Genomic DNA, 15823 nt, shown 5'->3' with positions numbered 1-15823 from the left:
ATTGTTGAAATAATGTTATACTGCCCTCTTGGCCAGGTTATAGTCATAGAATGAGATATTTTAATATTTTATCTTTAAACAGGTTAACTAAAAGATGCACACATACAAACTTTGTGTTAATATTTCTATATTTTAAATATTTTTCCTAAAGCCAGCTGCGTGAGCCCTGTGATGTAGCACTTTATGCGAGAGAGCACATTTCCAACCACAAAAAGCTAGACAACCGCAGCTCAAAACAAAAGCATCAGGTAAAAAAAAAGTCTACTGACAAATAAATATGACAATGAGGGCTTGATGTTGTCTCTCAGTGGTGGTCAGTGGGCCTGCAGATCATCAAAGTGATGCTGTTGTTAGTCACACTCAGGTGTCTTCCCTCTTGGGCAAGCTTGGAATTTGGGTGACCTATCATGAACTGGGTGGACAGCCACTGTAGGGGATGTTTTAGTAACAATAACAATTCAGTAGCCAGCATAGTGCAATTTCGGTGTCAAGAATCAACAGGATTCACACTAATGCGTTTGCCACTGGCGGCCTGCCAGGGGCACAGTTTGGAGAGGGAAAGCCTGGATGTTTCAGGGGCCCAGAGCTTGACAGAAGCAATGCAACATGCCGGGGATTACAGATAGTTATAATGTCAGAGCTGCTGAGCTGTTGTCAGGGAGCCCAAAATTTCTAGCACTGCCCCTGCAAGGCTCAGCCATGATATATGCTAATGTTTGTCTTTCGTAAGAGCAAAGCACTGCACTCAAACTCAATTCATACAGTATATCTATATCATTTCTAAGCTATTTTGACATCAAGATGTATGAAAAAAAAAATGCCTTCAGTTGACAGTTTGTGTTGGCAAAGGGAGCCAGCCACATTTCAGAATATAAAAAGGTTTCACAAACACAATCTGACAGTGTTTTCAATCAACTACAGTGACCACTGACCAACTTTATCAAGTGCCTCTCCTTTAGCAATCCACATGAGGCATAACTGAGAGGACAGAATCTGTCTACATCATTTTTAAGGGCAATAAACTACTAAAGACAAACTTCATTTTTCATTTACTCGATTTTAAGGTTTAAGTGTTCAAGATAAAATCCCATCTATGCTTCTTCCCCTTTCGGGACTCATTTCTTATCATCTCCCCTAGGTGGCATTTCCATTACTTCTCCACACATAAATCTGAGAGCACTAACATCATGTTTGTGTCTGGCTACTGAAGATTTAACAACATTATTTCTAATTGCAATTTTATGTTCACTTATGCTGATCTTTAACTCCCTGTTGCTTTTACTATAATATCCACTTTAATATAAAAAAAAAAGAAACACATTTTGTGCACCAAACGTAATGGTGCCATTAGGACAAATTTCTTTTTGTGTGTGGATGAGAGAAATAGCCTGATTTTATCACTGCACTGCAATTCATACAGTTGTGACATATAATCAAGGCCTAAAGAGCTAACTCAGTGGGAGGGGTGTTAATGGTGGTCTCTATGGAACCCTTCCATATTTCTTTCGCTATTATAGGTGGATTTTTAGGTTTATCACTAAATATGTAACCAAGAGGGACTGGACCTCATATTGTATGTGCCAATGACAATTTATAATATATTTTTGCTCTACTGGAGGTTCTACAGATAATAATTTTTTTTGCTATGCTACCCTTTTATCGACTTATTCACCAACTGGCATTCAGGCCTTGATTCTTTTGCTATATGCCATCTCAACACAATCATCCTTTATGTTCAAGACTTCAGATACTGTACACAGACTGAACCTTTTGAAAGCTTATCAGCAAGGTGTCCAACCTGGCTTTGATGTTCCGCAAATCCTAAAAATAATGTACTGTACATTTCAACATCACATGCAGTAACTGTCAGTAAGCACCATGATACACAGAGTAAGTCAGATAAAGTGGTACGCTAAGTGGGACATCATCAAGGGTCTCTAAGAATTCACAGAGGACCTTAGATAAATCAAAATGTTAAGTGAAAAAGTATTGCTTCTAATTTCATATTCATTCATATTCTCAATTTTTTACCACCACCAAAGAGGTTATGTTTTTGATGTATTTTGTCCATTTGTCTGTCTGTCTGTCAGCAGGATTATAGAAAAAATACTGTCACAATTTCCATCCAACTTAGTAGAAGGGTGAAGCATGGGCCAAGAAAGAACCCCTTACATCAGGGGTGTCAAACTCTGGCCCGCGGGCCAAATTTGGGAAATGTAAATGAATAGGACAGGACACGATTGAATCCTTTTGCCAGCTTCATTACAAGTGAAGAAAACATAATTCATACATTTAACACTGTCATGTACTCATTAACACACAACACTACACGAGAACAACATCCCTGAGAACGCACACACAGTATCTCTTTCAGACGTTTAACACGGGAGCCACAGGTGGCTAGTTAGCTTAGCCACTGCTACTTAGCAACGCTTCACCAGCGACACACAACAAAAGATACAAAACAACACTCCCGACAACTCTCCGTTTTACGTCCGGGCACTCATGAATCATAAACAAAAAACACCTACAACCACATTACACAATTACTGTGTTTCCTGTACCTGAAGAGGGAAATGTAAATGAAAAGGACAGGACACGATTGAATCCTTTTGCCAGCTTCATTACAAGTGAAGCGTTGAGCGGCAAAGGCTCCCTCCTCAGGCCTGCAGGCAAAACCAATCAATCACCGAAAAAACACATCCTCCCAACATCACTGTGCACTGTTATGAAGCTTTAAAGTTTAAAGCATTGAACATGTATTTTAACACATTTTACTCAACCCTTAACCCATGAACACATATTTTTTAATATGAAATGAATTATGAAGTTTTTAACCCTTTTTTTAATATAATTTTACCAAACATATTTATTCTATTTATTCTATGTCTTTAACCACACATGAAATCATACTATCACATTAGCAACATGGCTACCCATAGCAGCGTGGCTAATGTTACCGCCCAAAGCAAGAAGCAATCATAAGAATCCCAATTTAAAGTACAAATCCTGATCACAGTGCTATGATAAAGGCGGAGTAAAATATCCAGCAGTGTTAATAAGTAGGCAGGCTTTTTACTTACTTGTCCAGCATACCAAAGTGCTGTGTTAGCCCTGGAGGATGGTCTGGCTGACGTTTAGGGTTATATTTCTTTAAATTCATCACAGTGTCTTATTCTCAGTGCTAATTCTCTGGTGCAGCAACAGTGTCTCTGCAAAACAGATAGCAGAAGGGAAAAAATAACATGTGAGTAATTACTTTCTGATCTAGCTTAGTCAAAAGAATATTTTTCATCACTCTCCCTCTTTGCCTGGTTTGCGTCCTGCATCAACGTGGCTCTTTTTCTATTGCCGAGAAACAGCATTTTGGTTGTTCCACTGCCATTTCCTCTAATGTTAGGAAAAAGCTCCTGTAAGTTATCTTGTTCAGTTGCCTCTTAGTGACAAGCAGTGATGTAAGATCGGATTGAGTGAAGCTGTATGCTCTATTCTCTCCAGTTTCTTGCCCCAAATCGAGATCAGACCTGGTGGCAGACGGAAGTGTGATCTTAGTGAAACAAGATTTACAGAATAGGGAACACATCTAGTCAGGCGGCTTATTTGAGAAGAAAGGGGACACGCTGGACAAAAGCACCAACATTTTTCCACATGCTCTCTATCACCATAGGTTTCAAATTTTGGTAGGAGCCACTTCATCAAGATTGCGGATCGGAGATGGCACCCATATAAAGTCTATGAGAACCAATATATCTTCCAAGCCACTTAGAAGGTCAATCTTGGTGTCAAAATCTACATTTTCTGGGTCAAGGAATCATTTAAAGCTATTGAGAATATCACTAGATGACTCACTGTAAATCATTTGTTGATCAAGATCTGACATGAGATGAAAGCGTACCCTTGATTTTATTCAGCAGTGTACATGGCAGCTTATCCTCACTCTCCCGTGAACATTGATTCCAAACATTTTCAACTCAGGATTCCCTGCTGCAGCACTTGAAGACCTTCCAGTCTGGGTGAAAATGAACATATCTATTTGATCAAATAGTCATCTAGTGATATTATCAATAGCTTTAAATGATCCCTTGACCCAGAAAATGTATATTTTGACACCAAGATTGACCTTTTAAGTGGCTTGGAAGATATAGCATTTCTAATAGACTTTATATGGCTGCCATCTCCGAACCGCAATCTTGATGAAGTGGCTCCTACCAAAAATTGAAACCTATAATGATAGAGAGCATGTGGAAAAATGTTGGTGCTTTTGTCCGGCGTGTCCCCTTTATTTGGCTTAGCCGCCTGACTAATCTGAATGTGGACTGTGTTGTTATTCTGCAGCCATCATGTTGTGCAATCACCATTAACTTCATAATGACAAAGAAAACAAAATAAAAATAGTATTTTTCTTTAATTAGCTTATGGACGTTAGTAGTGTACTTTTAGTCAGTTCATTTTCTTTGTCACTCGTTTAACAAGCCAAGGTGAAGGATAAGACATCTTTATGTTTGTAGGTTAGAAAAGAAAGAGTCTTTATCAAGGATGTTGATGTGGACTGTTGTTCAAAATCTGTTGCTCTTTCTGGGCAGAATGTTGCTCTCTGACTCACTGAAAAATATAAAATATACATTTCTCTCTTTCTGATTTGCCAAAAAAAGAACACAGGACAAGTGATTTACAGAGCAGCAGAGATGTATGCTGTAGCCAACAAAAGAAAATGCAATTCCATTTCACCAGGCTACTGAAATGTTTCCTATTCTGGGGAACTGTACTCTGAGGGCCACATCCTGATATGTAATCTCCCCCCTACCTTAAATGTAAGAAGCTACATATATAATCTGTTGTGAAGGAGCAGCACTTCAGCACAAGAGTATAGTCAGCTTTTGTACTGAATCCACTCAAGACTGTTCTCTCCATTATGAACATACGGCTGAGTGCACAGCTTTTAAAATGAGAAAAAAACAAGTAATTTCATTTCGTGACAATTTCATGTCGTGATTTCAACAGGGCAACATGGTGGTGGTTTTACCTCACAGCTAGAGGTCCAAAGACATGCAGCTTAGGTTAATTGGTGACTCTAAATTGCCCGTAGGAGTGAATGAGAGTGTGAATGATTGTATGTCTCTATAGCCCCTTTTATAGTGCGGTCCCGCAAATGTCCCGCTATATTAGACGCCTTAGGGCAGGGGTGTCAAACTCTGGCCCGCGGGCCAAATTTGGCCCGCAGTGTAATTTTATTTGGCCAAATTATTATATTATTATTGTAAATTAATGACATTGATGTGTCTTTTATTTGAAATTTGATTTTGCATGTCTGCATTATTTAGTTATATATTGTATGTTTATAAGCGTTGCTGGTTCCATATTTAATGTTAAAGCAAAACATGTTTGGTATATATTAAAAGGTTTATTTGTTCAATGTTGGCCCGCGATTTTATTCAAGTTTTACATTTTGGCCCATTGTGTATTTGAGTTTGACACCCCTGCCTTAGGGCATCCATAGTGAAGTCGTGATATTCGTGCCCTTTGATAGTGCAGTCCAGCGTCATGGAACGAGGTGGGAGGATAGTGGGAGGAGACGATAGTGGGAGGAGACGATAGTGACGTGCGACAGAGCAGCAGCACTGTTGCGCAGTAGCACAGTGCTGATAGGCTAACAGTTAGCTCTGTAGCAGTACAGTATGTATGTGCATGTGTTCACTTGTAAACCTCCGTTTGTTTACAACAATCACCCGACACTCAGTGCACCATTAGTAACTCCAGTTTGTTTACGATCGGCGGCAGACACTTTGGGTACAGTTAGCATGCCGGTTTGTTTACAATAAGCAGCAGACGCTGTGCACTGTTAGTGACGGTGGCCACAGTTGCTGTGCAGCTGAACAGTGATTCGATGACTGTCGGACCAAGTGGGAGGCGTGTGTTAGACGTAAATATTCCGCCTTGCCGGGATGGTGCTTTCATAGTGGTCCCTCTTACAACAGTCCCACCAATTGTCTGCCCCTTTGACTTCCTCTGGAGGCGGAAAATTGGTGGGATCATTTGATCCCGACATCCTGCTTCTGGCGCGTTCATAGTGCAGGCGAGACATTACAGAGCCGTAAATGTCCCGGCATGAAACGGCACTATGAAAGGGACTTATTGTGTTGTCCAGGGTGTACCCCGCCTCTCGCCCAATGTCAGCTGGGATCGGTTCCAGCCCCCCGCGACCCGAGTTCACGTAATCGGTTAGAATAATGAATGAATGAATGGTTAGAACACAGGTATGTGCCAATAGCTACTGAAATGGAACCAAATGAATAACAAAAATGAGTTGCGACTGATTCTGGATGCACTTTACATGCACTATATCCTGCGAGTAGTTGAAGGAAGAGAACAGTATAAAGTGGGATGTGGTAGAAGTTTTCTAATTAACAGGTTTTGTTTTCAAATGCTATCCATCCATCCATCCATCCATTCTCGTCCGCTTATCCGGGGCCGGGTCGCGGGGGCAGCAGGATAAGAAGGGCATTCCAGGCGCCCCTCTCCCCAGCCACACCGTCCAGCTCCTCCTGGGGGACCCCGAGGCGTTCCCTGGCCAGGCGAGAGATATAATCCCTCCACCGTGTTCTGGGTCTTCCCCGGGGCCTCCTACCAGATGCTATATTTTGTTTATGTTGTTTTCATTTATTTATAGTTTCCTATACCTGTGATTTTGTTTTGTACCTCCCTGCCTCCATACAAATTAGAACTCAGGCATGTTCATGCTGGGTCACCATCCAATTATTGAGTGTGAACTCTTTGCTGCAGTAGAGACCAGTCAGGAAGTCAGGTAGGTGTCAGGAAGCTTTTCTTGCCTTAAGGGGCTCTCATAATGCACAAGCAGAACTCTCAGCGCCCGATCAGCAGAACGATGACATTGATGCTCAGGCTTGCTATCCGTTCTACCCCAGCTCCTCCTGCATTATTACATGTCCAGATACCATCTTTAATTCTACTTCCTTTAAACAAGGTTGATGTGAGGGTCATTAAACCTCCATTCATGACGTTAATTACTTGATAAGGCTTGCTGAGCTAAGATGGACAGGAGGGGCTTTTAGCAGAGAAGGAGTGAATAAACCAGCTGATTTTCTTTCTCTTTTTCCTTTTTACAGCCCTACACATTATTCTCCAACCTAATCGCATGTACCATCATCCCAGATCCGAAGAATGCCAAGAGAGGTCACTTTCGTTAGTGTTTTTTCAGTCGCCACAGCAGGAGCCATGAATTCAATTTGGACAGCGTATGTTTGCATACAGCACAATATTTTAACCTTTTTCTGGTTGTTGCCATATTTTGGGCCCCAATATCCTAATGATCACTACATTTAGAGCAGTGTCATATACACGGTTGCGCAAAAAGTTGGAATAATTTTGTTTTTAGACACGACCCTCTGTTAATTGTGATTTAATTTTCATTGTGATATGTTTGGAAGAGAATGGGTAATAAACTTTAGAGAAGATATACACATTATCTGTCTATAATAAATCACATTGTCACAATCATTTTATGGAAAGAGATTAAAAACAAAATACTTTATGGGCCACCGTGTAAATATGAATCTTTTTTTCCATTATAAGCAAACAATTTTAGTGGCTTCGCTTGGTATGTTGCCAAGTGCATGAAAATAGATTCTCACTGATTAGATGATTTTTAAAGTAAATAAATAAATAAAAATACAATCAGGGTGTCACGATTCTCCAAATCCACTATCAGATTTGACTTTAGAATTTAAGGTAACGGTAAAATTCAAATTTTTCTTAAAACATTTGAATATTTAATCGGTTTGCAAATTAGAATTGTAATCGGGACACCTCTTAAAATATTACATTTTTTTAAGACCAAACACAGTTTTGTTTTCTATTCATGTGAAGCATTAGAAGGAAATTTTTCAATTTGAATTTAAAATGATTTTCATTACCACTTTTAATTCTCTTCTCTATTAATTGTTTTGTCTTTAATTAATAAAACTCCTTTAACATGTTTGCCAGAGCTCATAAGTTACTTTAGATTCCTTGTTGAATCGGACAAACAGTCCAAACCCCAAGACATATATGACAAAGAAAAAATCCTTACATTTGGGGGGCTGGGACCAGAAAATGATATTTGCTTAAATTACTTGAATGAAGCAAACAATTATTATTAAAATAGTTGCAGATTAATTTTCTCACGGTTTCAGCTCTAAACTTAAGACTCCTCCAATATGATTGTCGAGAGCCATCGGTATATAAATTGGATTTGAAATAAAATAAAAGATAAAAAATAAGCTAAGACCGAGAATAAAAATTCCCAAGCACATACAGCACAGTGCAGGAATTGAATGAATAGTCCCAAAATGTAATTTAATAAAAGCCAGTGGAAGTCAAGCCTTAATTTAAATTGACAGAGTTTGAGCAGATGTCAAGTTTTCTGAGTTATTTCCAGATATGTGGTGCAGAAAACCCAATGCTGCTTCTCCATATTTCTGAGAACTTGAGGGATGTTAAGACTCCAGCAGCAGCTTTCTGAATGTGCTACAGCTGTCCGATCAACTTTTTAGAGAGACTTGTAAAGACCCCTTGATATATTCTCAAGGTGATATTATGCTGTTATTTCGGTTTGTGACATTGTTAGAAATGTCTGTAACACTTTACTTGAAGGTATCGTCATAATAGTGACATGATACTGTCATAACTGTGACATGACACAGTCATAAACGTGTCATAAACATTATGTCAATGTCATAAACGTTTATGACTGCTGTCATTAAGTGTCATTCGGTTTTTGTCATGACAAGTTGACATTCCTTGTTTTGTCTTGATTATGACAACTTGACTTTAATCAAAGTGACATTACCACAAAATGTCTTTGTCATGGCAACTTGACAAACAAAATATGTTTCTATATTTGTGTTTATGGCAAGTTGGCATAATGATTATTATAATTAGATGTGCAAGATTACAGACCAATTCTAGCACTTGGTCATAGATGTTTGACAGAATACCAACAAGATACCCAAAACTGACGCTGTAATGAAGATATTCTTTGACCTCAAGTAAAGTGGTAACATTTTGATTTGTCATTAACATATCATGAAGTATAAACTGACAGATACAATTACATATGACAATATTTTTTTTGTTTTTACTACTATTTACAGTACACTAAATTGGAGGAAGGGTTCAGGATTAGCAATCCAGTACACAAGTTGTCATAATCAAGACAACCCAAGGAATGTCAACTTGTCATGACAAAAACCGAATGACACTTAATGACAGCAGTCATAAACGTTTATGACATTGACATAATGTTTATGACACGTTTATGACTGTGTCATGCCACTATTATGACGATACCTTCAAGTAAAGTGTTACCGAAATGTCTGTGTCATCTAAAATGTGAAGGCAGAAGAAAGGCAATCTCTGCTAGTTACAATGAAAACTACATTTCCGAAACCCTTTGAATGGCTATTGTAGAAGTATATTAGTACATAAATAGCACATAAATGGAGATTGATAGAATTATGAAAAATGTATTTCCTCTTGTCACGAACACCCAGAGGGTTGCCTCGCGCGGCTGCAGTAAACGTTAACGAAACATAAAGCTAATTCACTTAAATTCCATCAAGCCTTTTCCCCTGTCGCTGGTAACGCTGCAGTACAGCGCCTGCATTAGACAGGCTTCCTTGCATGTAAATAGTCCGCCATCTGCTCTGGCTGCTGTAGCAGACAAGGGCCCAGCAGAGAATTTCACCCACAGGACACCTTATTTGGATGAACGCGGTAGAGACAAGATGGTCAGAAGCTCAGCGACGGTCAAATTGTCTCTGTACCCAGTCACCTGTGAGACAATCCCTCAACTTTATATACAGGGAGAATGTATTGCTGGCTTTTCAGCTCCGACCTGAAAGTTGACCTGGATTTGACCCAGCACTCTGGAGAAGGGAGGCATCATAAGAAATCTGTTTCAGGGGAGACAGCAATATACTGCAGGCATTTCTGCTGTAAATGTAGAGCCAAAACAATTAGGGATTTGTTCTGTTCCGTTTATGGTAATTTTCCGAGACAATCAGACACAAATCCATCACACACGCCAAAAATTCCACCTACAATGCAAACACACAAAACCGCACTCACTTTTTACTACTTTCTCTCCATCATTTGTACACACCCACATTGATCCAACCCACCCACACACAGATGAGCACACACACGCGCACACACACACACGCACACACACACACACACACACACACACTCAAAGCCCAGCGCAGCATGCAAGTTGAGTAGAATTGAAATAGTTCAGGTTGAAAAGGGGCTACAGTGCAATCAGTGGAAACGCAGGGGGAGATTCAATTAAATTTCTCTCTGCAGAGGAAATGCCATACACACAATATAACCGTCTGTGTTCACATTCCATTATGTTGTCACCAACCATGAATCACAGTGAAAACAGCTTCACAACAGCTTCGATTTTCCTGAAATGTTGAGTATAAATTATTTTTCTAACCCCTGGCTATGTTTTAATTATGTAAGCACTTGCTTTGAATCATCTGCCCACTGAGAAATCATTTTATTTTAAGATGAAGGAATCGGGAAAAAATTCAAATAAGATTTCAGGAATTCCAAATGAGTTTCGAAAACATGACTTAAAACTTTCATTATGGTAATTTACATATGAAAATTCCCAATAAAATTATCATCAACTTGATTTCCACAGGCACAATTATTTCAGCCTCCGGAGTCCGAACCCTGCGCTTTCACTTACACGATACTGTCACCAATTCTGATAGAAGGTGTTTGTGTCTGAAGATACACTGTTAAGTGAGGAGAGGATATGAGAAAAATATTTCAAACACAGAGTGAATCGTCCCTGAGGACCATCAGTCAGAAGACTGCAGCACTTAGGAACTAAAATAGAGGCAGGCAGAGAGCATAACTAGGCATTTTAAGTGCTTTACATAATACAGTCAGTCATAATGAAGGCCCTGTGGGATCCAGAGGCTGGGCAGCTATTGTCACTCTGCCGCAGGAGGAGCATTCATAAGGAGACTGGAGAAAGATGGAGGGATAAGGGGAAATGGAGAGGTGGGAAGTAATAATGCATAAAAAAGCTATAGTTACAAAACATAAAAGTAAAGTAGGGAATTTGATTTAACTTAATTAACATACACTTCCATTATCCAGTCAAGAAAAGAGCAGAAATCAATTATTTACATTTTTTAACTGCCTCCCCAGAGTGCACCGGCACGTCAAGACAAACATGATCAATGGAAAATGGGATTTTGTAAAATGCATAACAAGGACCCAGCAATACTGTGCCATAACACTTTCCTGTCTTTGTCTCTCTCTCTGCACATCTCTCTGTCATTCTTTGATGAGTGAACCACTTGATGTTGACAGCAGATTGATACAGGCTCTTAATGAATGATGTTTTATTAATGGTCCCATAATCAGATTACCTGCAGGCGGACAGGCTCCATCTATCTTTCTCCTCGGAGGTCTAACAATGAAGGAAGAATAACACATCTGGAGCACAGAGACACTGGTCCACATTTAACCTTAATCAGCTACAGGAGCTCGGCTTGTAATAACAGAAAGCTGGATGCAGTAGACAAGCAAGTAGTGCTTGTTTGTAATAATCACCAACAGGAACACTGTTGTTGCTGAATGATAAAGAGCTCCATATAGATTCATGAAAACAATAGCGATACTACACCTGCCAATCCTCTGCAATGTCAAGTGAAAAGATAAGAAATGCAGGTTTCTTGTGCATTATTCTGCATATGAATGGACTTTTTGTATATACTATATATATATATATATGCAGGTCACCATCATTGTGCAAAGCTAAGAGAAACATAGATAGAAATTCAAAGAGAATGTCCAAAAGTATGGTGGCCCTGACAGTTCAATGCACTGCTTAAGAAACACATGTACATAAAGCATCAAATGAAAAAAAACTTCTATATGTATATGCAGCATAAGAAAAATGTACTGCAGATATAGAAGAAAGAAGCAACGAAGAAATGGAGAAAGAAACTCCACGAGCCACAAACTGACACAGGTGGTCAGTTATTACTGTCATTTGGAAAATACACTACTGGTCAAAAGTTTTAGAACACACCAACTTTTCCAGAATTTAATTGAAAATGATGCAGTTTAATGTCTCAGTCTACTCTGAAATTAATGCATATTTGCAACATTTAAAATTCTTTATTGAGCATGATAGTGTTTTGAAAGTAAAAAAAAGATTCAAAATCACATTTTATGTTGGACTAAAGGACTAAAAAAAGACACAAAATGACCAAAAAAAGACACAAAATGACTTAAAAAAGACACAAAATGACCAAAAAAGACACAAAATGAATTCAAAAATGGACAAAATAGCCCAAGACTCCATAGAGTTAAGTTGTTAACCCATTTCTTGTTCCCTGAAAAAGGCCTACTTGTATAATTCTGAAATGTACATTATTTTTCAGTTTTGGTTAAGCTTACCTTTTTTTATTTACCTCTGGCAGTTCACCACTTACCTTTGTACCCTTTCAAGCTGTTCATTTGACTTGAACTGCTTGAATTTCAATAAAAAATGGAAAAATTGGGGTGTTCTAAAACTTTTGACCGGTAGTGTCAAACGACGAAAGTCCTCTGGTTGCGTTGCACTGAGAGAAGTGAAAGTATATCCTGGCAAAATATACAGAAATTCACTAAAAACCCTATACTGACTGGGGCAGTAAGAGTTTTTCAGCTGGGGCGGTCTGAATCTCTCTGAATATTTGCTGTGATCAGCCTAAAATCTGCATTCCTTTCTGAATTCTGAGAATTCATCTCTGTGAGGGCAAGTGAGCAATTAAGTGGCCATCAAGGGTTGGTAACAACCCCCAGGTGTGAGCAATTTTGCACTTGGAACAATTGGAAATTCCAACCATTCACAGCTCTGGTGGAGGGCGGTCTACACTTGTCACAATCAGCCTTAATGCGAGAACAGCCGCATTCAATTCCAATCACAGTATAATAACAGGGGCTTTTGCTAAAGTGGCAGCGTCAGCGGCAGCCGTCCTTGACGGACGAGGCTAAGACAAGCAAGTTTACCTGTGCAAGTTAACCGAGCAAAGGGAACCAGTCCTATTCCCTCCCAGTCCTACAATATGTGCCACTCCATTCCTGTCGTTGTCTCCGGTCCACGCAGAAAACTGGTCAAAAAGGTGCAGAAACCTATCTAGCCTTCGGCTGCTCAAACAGTCCTCACACACTGTCACTTCCTTTTCCATGGGCCTGTGGAACTGCCAATCCGCAGTAAACAAAATCGATTTTATTACGGCTTACACAAACCACCTTTCTCTTCAGCTCCTTGCTCTCACTGAGACCTGGATCAAACCTGAGAACACAGCCACCCCTGCTGCTCTCTCCACTAATTACACCCTCTCCCACACCCCCGTCCTTCCGGGGCGAGGAGGTGGGACTGGCCTGCTAATCTCCAATAAATGGAAATTCACTCCTCTGCTACATTCCATCAGATATGACACTTTCGAATACCATGCCATAACAGTAACTGCTCCTGTTAAAGCCTACGTTGTGGTCATTTACCGTCCACCAGGCCAGCTGGGTGGCTTTACAGATGAGCTAGATACCCTGCTCTCTTCCATACCTGATCATGACTGTCCGTTGCTTGTCCTGGGCGACATGAACATCCACTTCGACAGTCCAGACTCTAATAACTTCATGACGTTAATTCATTCATTCGACCTCCAGCTGGTCCAAAGTCCTCCTACTCACAAAGCTGGCAAGAACCTTGACTTAATTCTCATCCGTAACTGTGCCACAGATCCACTGGTGGTAACGCCTCTCCACCTGTCAGATCACTTTTTTATCCAGTTTAATGTCACTCTACCAGAGCAACCCTCTGCTCCTGCACCAATGGTTACGTTCCCCCGGAACCTCAGGAACTTATCCCCAGCCCACTTCTCCTCTATTGTTGCCTCTGCCCTACCTCCACTCAGCACATTCTCCTCTCTGAAGGCTAATGATGCCACTGACTCACTCTGCTCTACTCTGAACTCATGTCTGAACAGGCTATGTCCTTTATCTACAAGGCCTGCTCGACCCAACCAATCCCACCCATGGTTGACTGATACCCTTCGATCACAGCGTACCAAGCTCAGAGCTGCTGAAAGAAAATGGCTCAAATCCAAACTTCCCGACGATCTCATAAACTATCAGACACTATTGTCCTCATTCTCAGGCAGCATCACCGATGCAAAGACTGCTTTTTACAACTACAAAGTCAACAGTGTCACTGACACCCGGAAACTCTTTTCCACCTTCAAATCACACATGTCACACATGTGATTAACGCCTGACTGTCCTCCGGCACTTTTCCCACTGCATTCAAAGCAGCTCGGGTAACACCTCTTCTCAAGAAACCCTCTCTCAACCCTGCTGAAGTCAAGAACTATCGTCCTGTCTCACTTCTTCCATTCTTATCTAAAACTATTGAACGGGCGGTCGCTAAGCAACTTTCAGAATTCCTCCTACAGAACAATCTTCTTGATCCAAATCAATCTGGTTTCAAAAGCGGTCACTCAACTGAAACTGCTCTGTTGTCTGTGACAGAAGCCTTAAAAGAAGCAAGAACAGCAGCAAAGTCCTCAGTTCTCATTCTGCTTGACTTGTTAGCTGCATTTGACACAGTTAACCATGGCATCCTCCTCTCTACTCTCTCTAAAATGGGCATCTCTGACTCGGCTCTGTCCTGGTTTGATTCCTACCTCAAAGGACGCTCATTCAGTGTATCCTGGCATGGACAGTTGTCTACTTTGTCTTGCCTCACCACAGGGGTTCCCCAGGGCTCAGTGCTGGGACCCTTACTATTCGCTATCTACACCACCTCTCTGGGTGAGGTTATCTGCTCACATGGCTTTTCCTATCACTGCTATGCAGATGACACTCAGCTCTATCTGTCATTTCCTCCTGATGACCCATCGGTCTCTGCTCGGGTCTCTGACTGCCTCTCAGACATAGCCACTTGGATGAAGGCACATCACCTCCAGCTGAACCTCTCAAAAACTGAACTGCTGGTCCTCCCTGCTAAACCCACAATACACCACAACATCAACATCAAGATAGACTTCCTGTGTCTTTCACCCACCAAGGTGGTGTGAAACTTAGGGGTGATGATTGATGACCAACTCACCTTTTCCAGTCATGTCGCCTCAGTTACCCGGTCATGCCGCTTTGCACTTTACAACATCAGAAAAATCAGACCTTACCTAACTCAACATGCCACTCAACTCCTCACACAGGCTGTTGTCAAAACTTGACTACTGTAATGCCCTCCTGACAGGCCTGCCAGCCTGCTCAGTAAAACCGCTTCAGATGATCCAGAACGCGGCGGCGAGTCTGGTCTACAACCAGCCACATGTCACTCCGCTGCTCATTGAGCTCCACTGGCTACCTGTTGCAGCCCGCATCAAATTCAAATCTCTAATGCTGCCTACAAAGTTGTCTCCGGTACTGCTCCTACCTACCTGAACGCCCTGATTCAGACATATGCTACCTCACGACCGCTGCGCTCTTCCAATGAACGGCGCCTGGCTCTGCCCCCCGTTGGTCCAAGGCAATCCGGACTCTTTGCACTTCTTGTTCCCCGCTGGTGGAACACACTACCAGTTCCTACCAGAGCAGGGGCGTCCCTCTCTACCTTTAAAAAACTCCTGAAGACACAGCTCTTCAGAGAGCATCTTCTCTCCTAGACTACATGATAAGTCTACTCCTCAAAGAATTGTCACTAGCACTCATAGCTCTTATTGCACTATACCTTGATTGTTTGCTTTTT

The 15823-nt window shown here is 40.9% G+C and overlaps 1 pseudogene; it reads left to right on the top strand.

The window, feature by feature from the left end:
- The first annotated feature begins 9512 nt into the window (after positions 1 to 9512).
- On the top strand, positions 9513 to 15584 carry LOC131972373 (uncharacterized; annotated as a pseudogene).
- The last annotated feature ends 239 nt before the right edge of the window (positions 15585 to 15823 follow it).

The sequence above is a fragment of the Centropristis striata genome, chromosome 5, assembly GCF_030273125.1.
Source record: "Centropristis striata isolate RG_2023a ecotype Rhode Island chromosome 5, C.striata_1.0, whole genome shotgun sequence".
Classification (NCBI taxonomy): Eukaryota; Metazoa; Chordata; class Actinopteri; order Perciformes; family Serranidae; genus Centropristis; species Centropristis striata.
The sequence above is the reverse complement of the archived record's forward strand: the minus strand, read 5'-3'. Positions and strand labels throughout refer to the sequence as shown.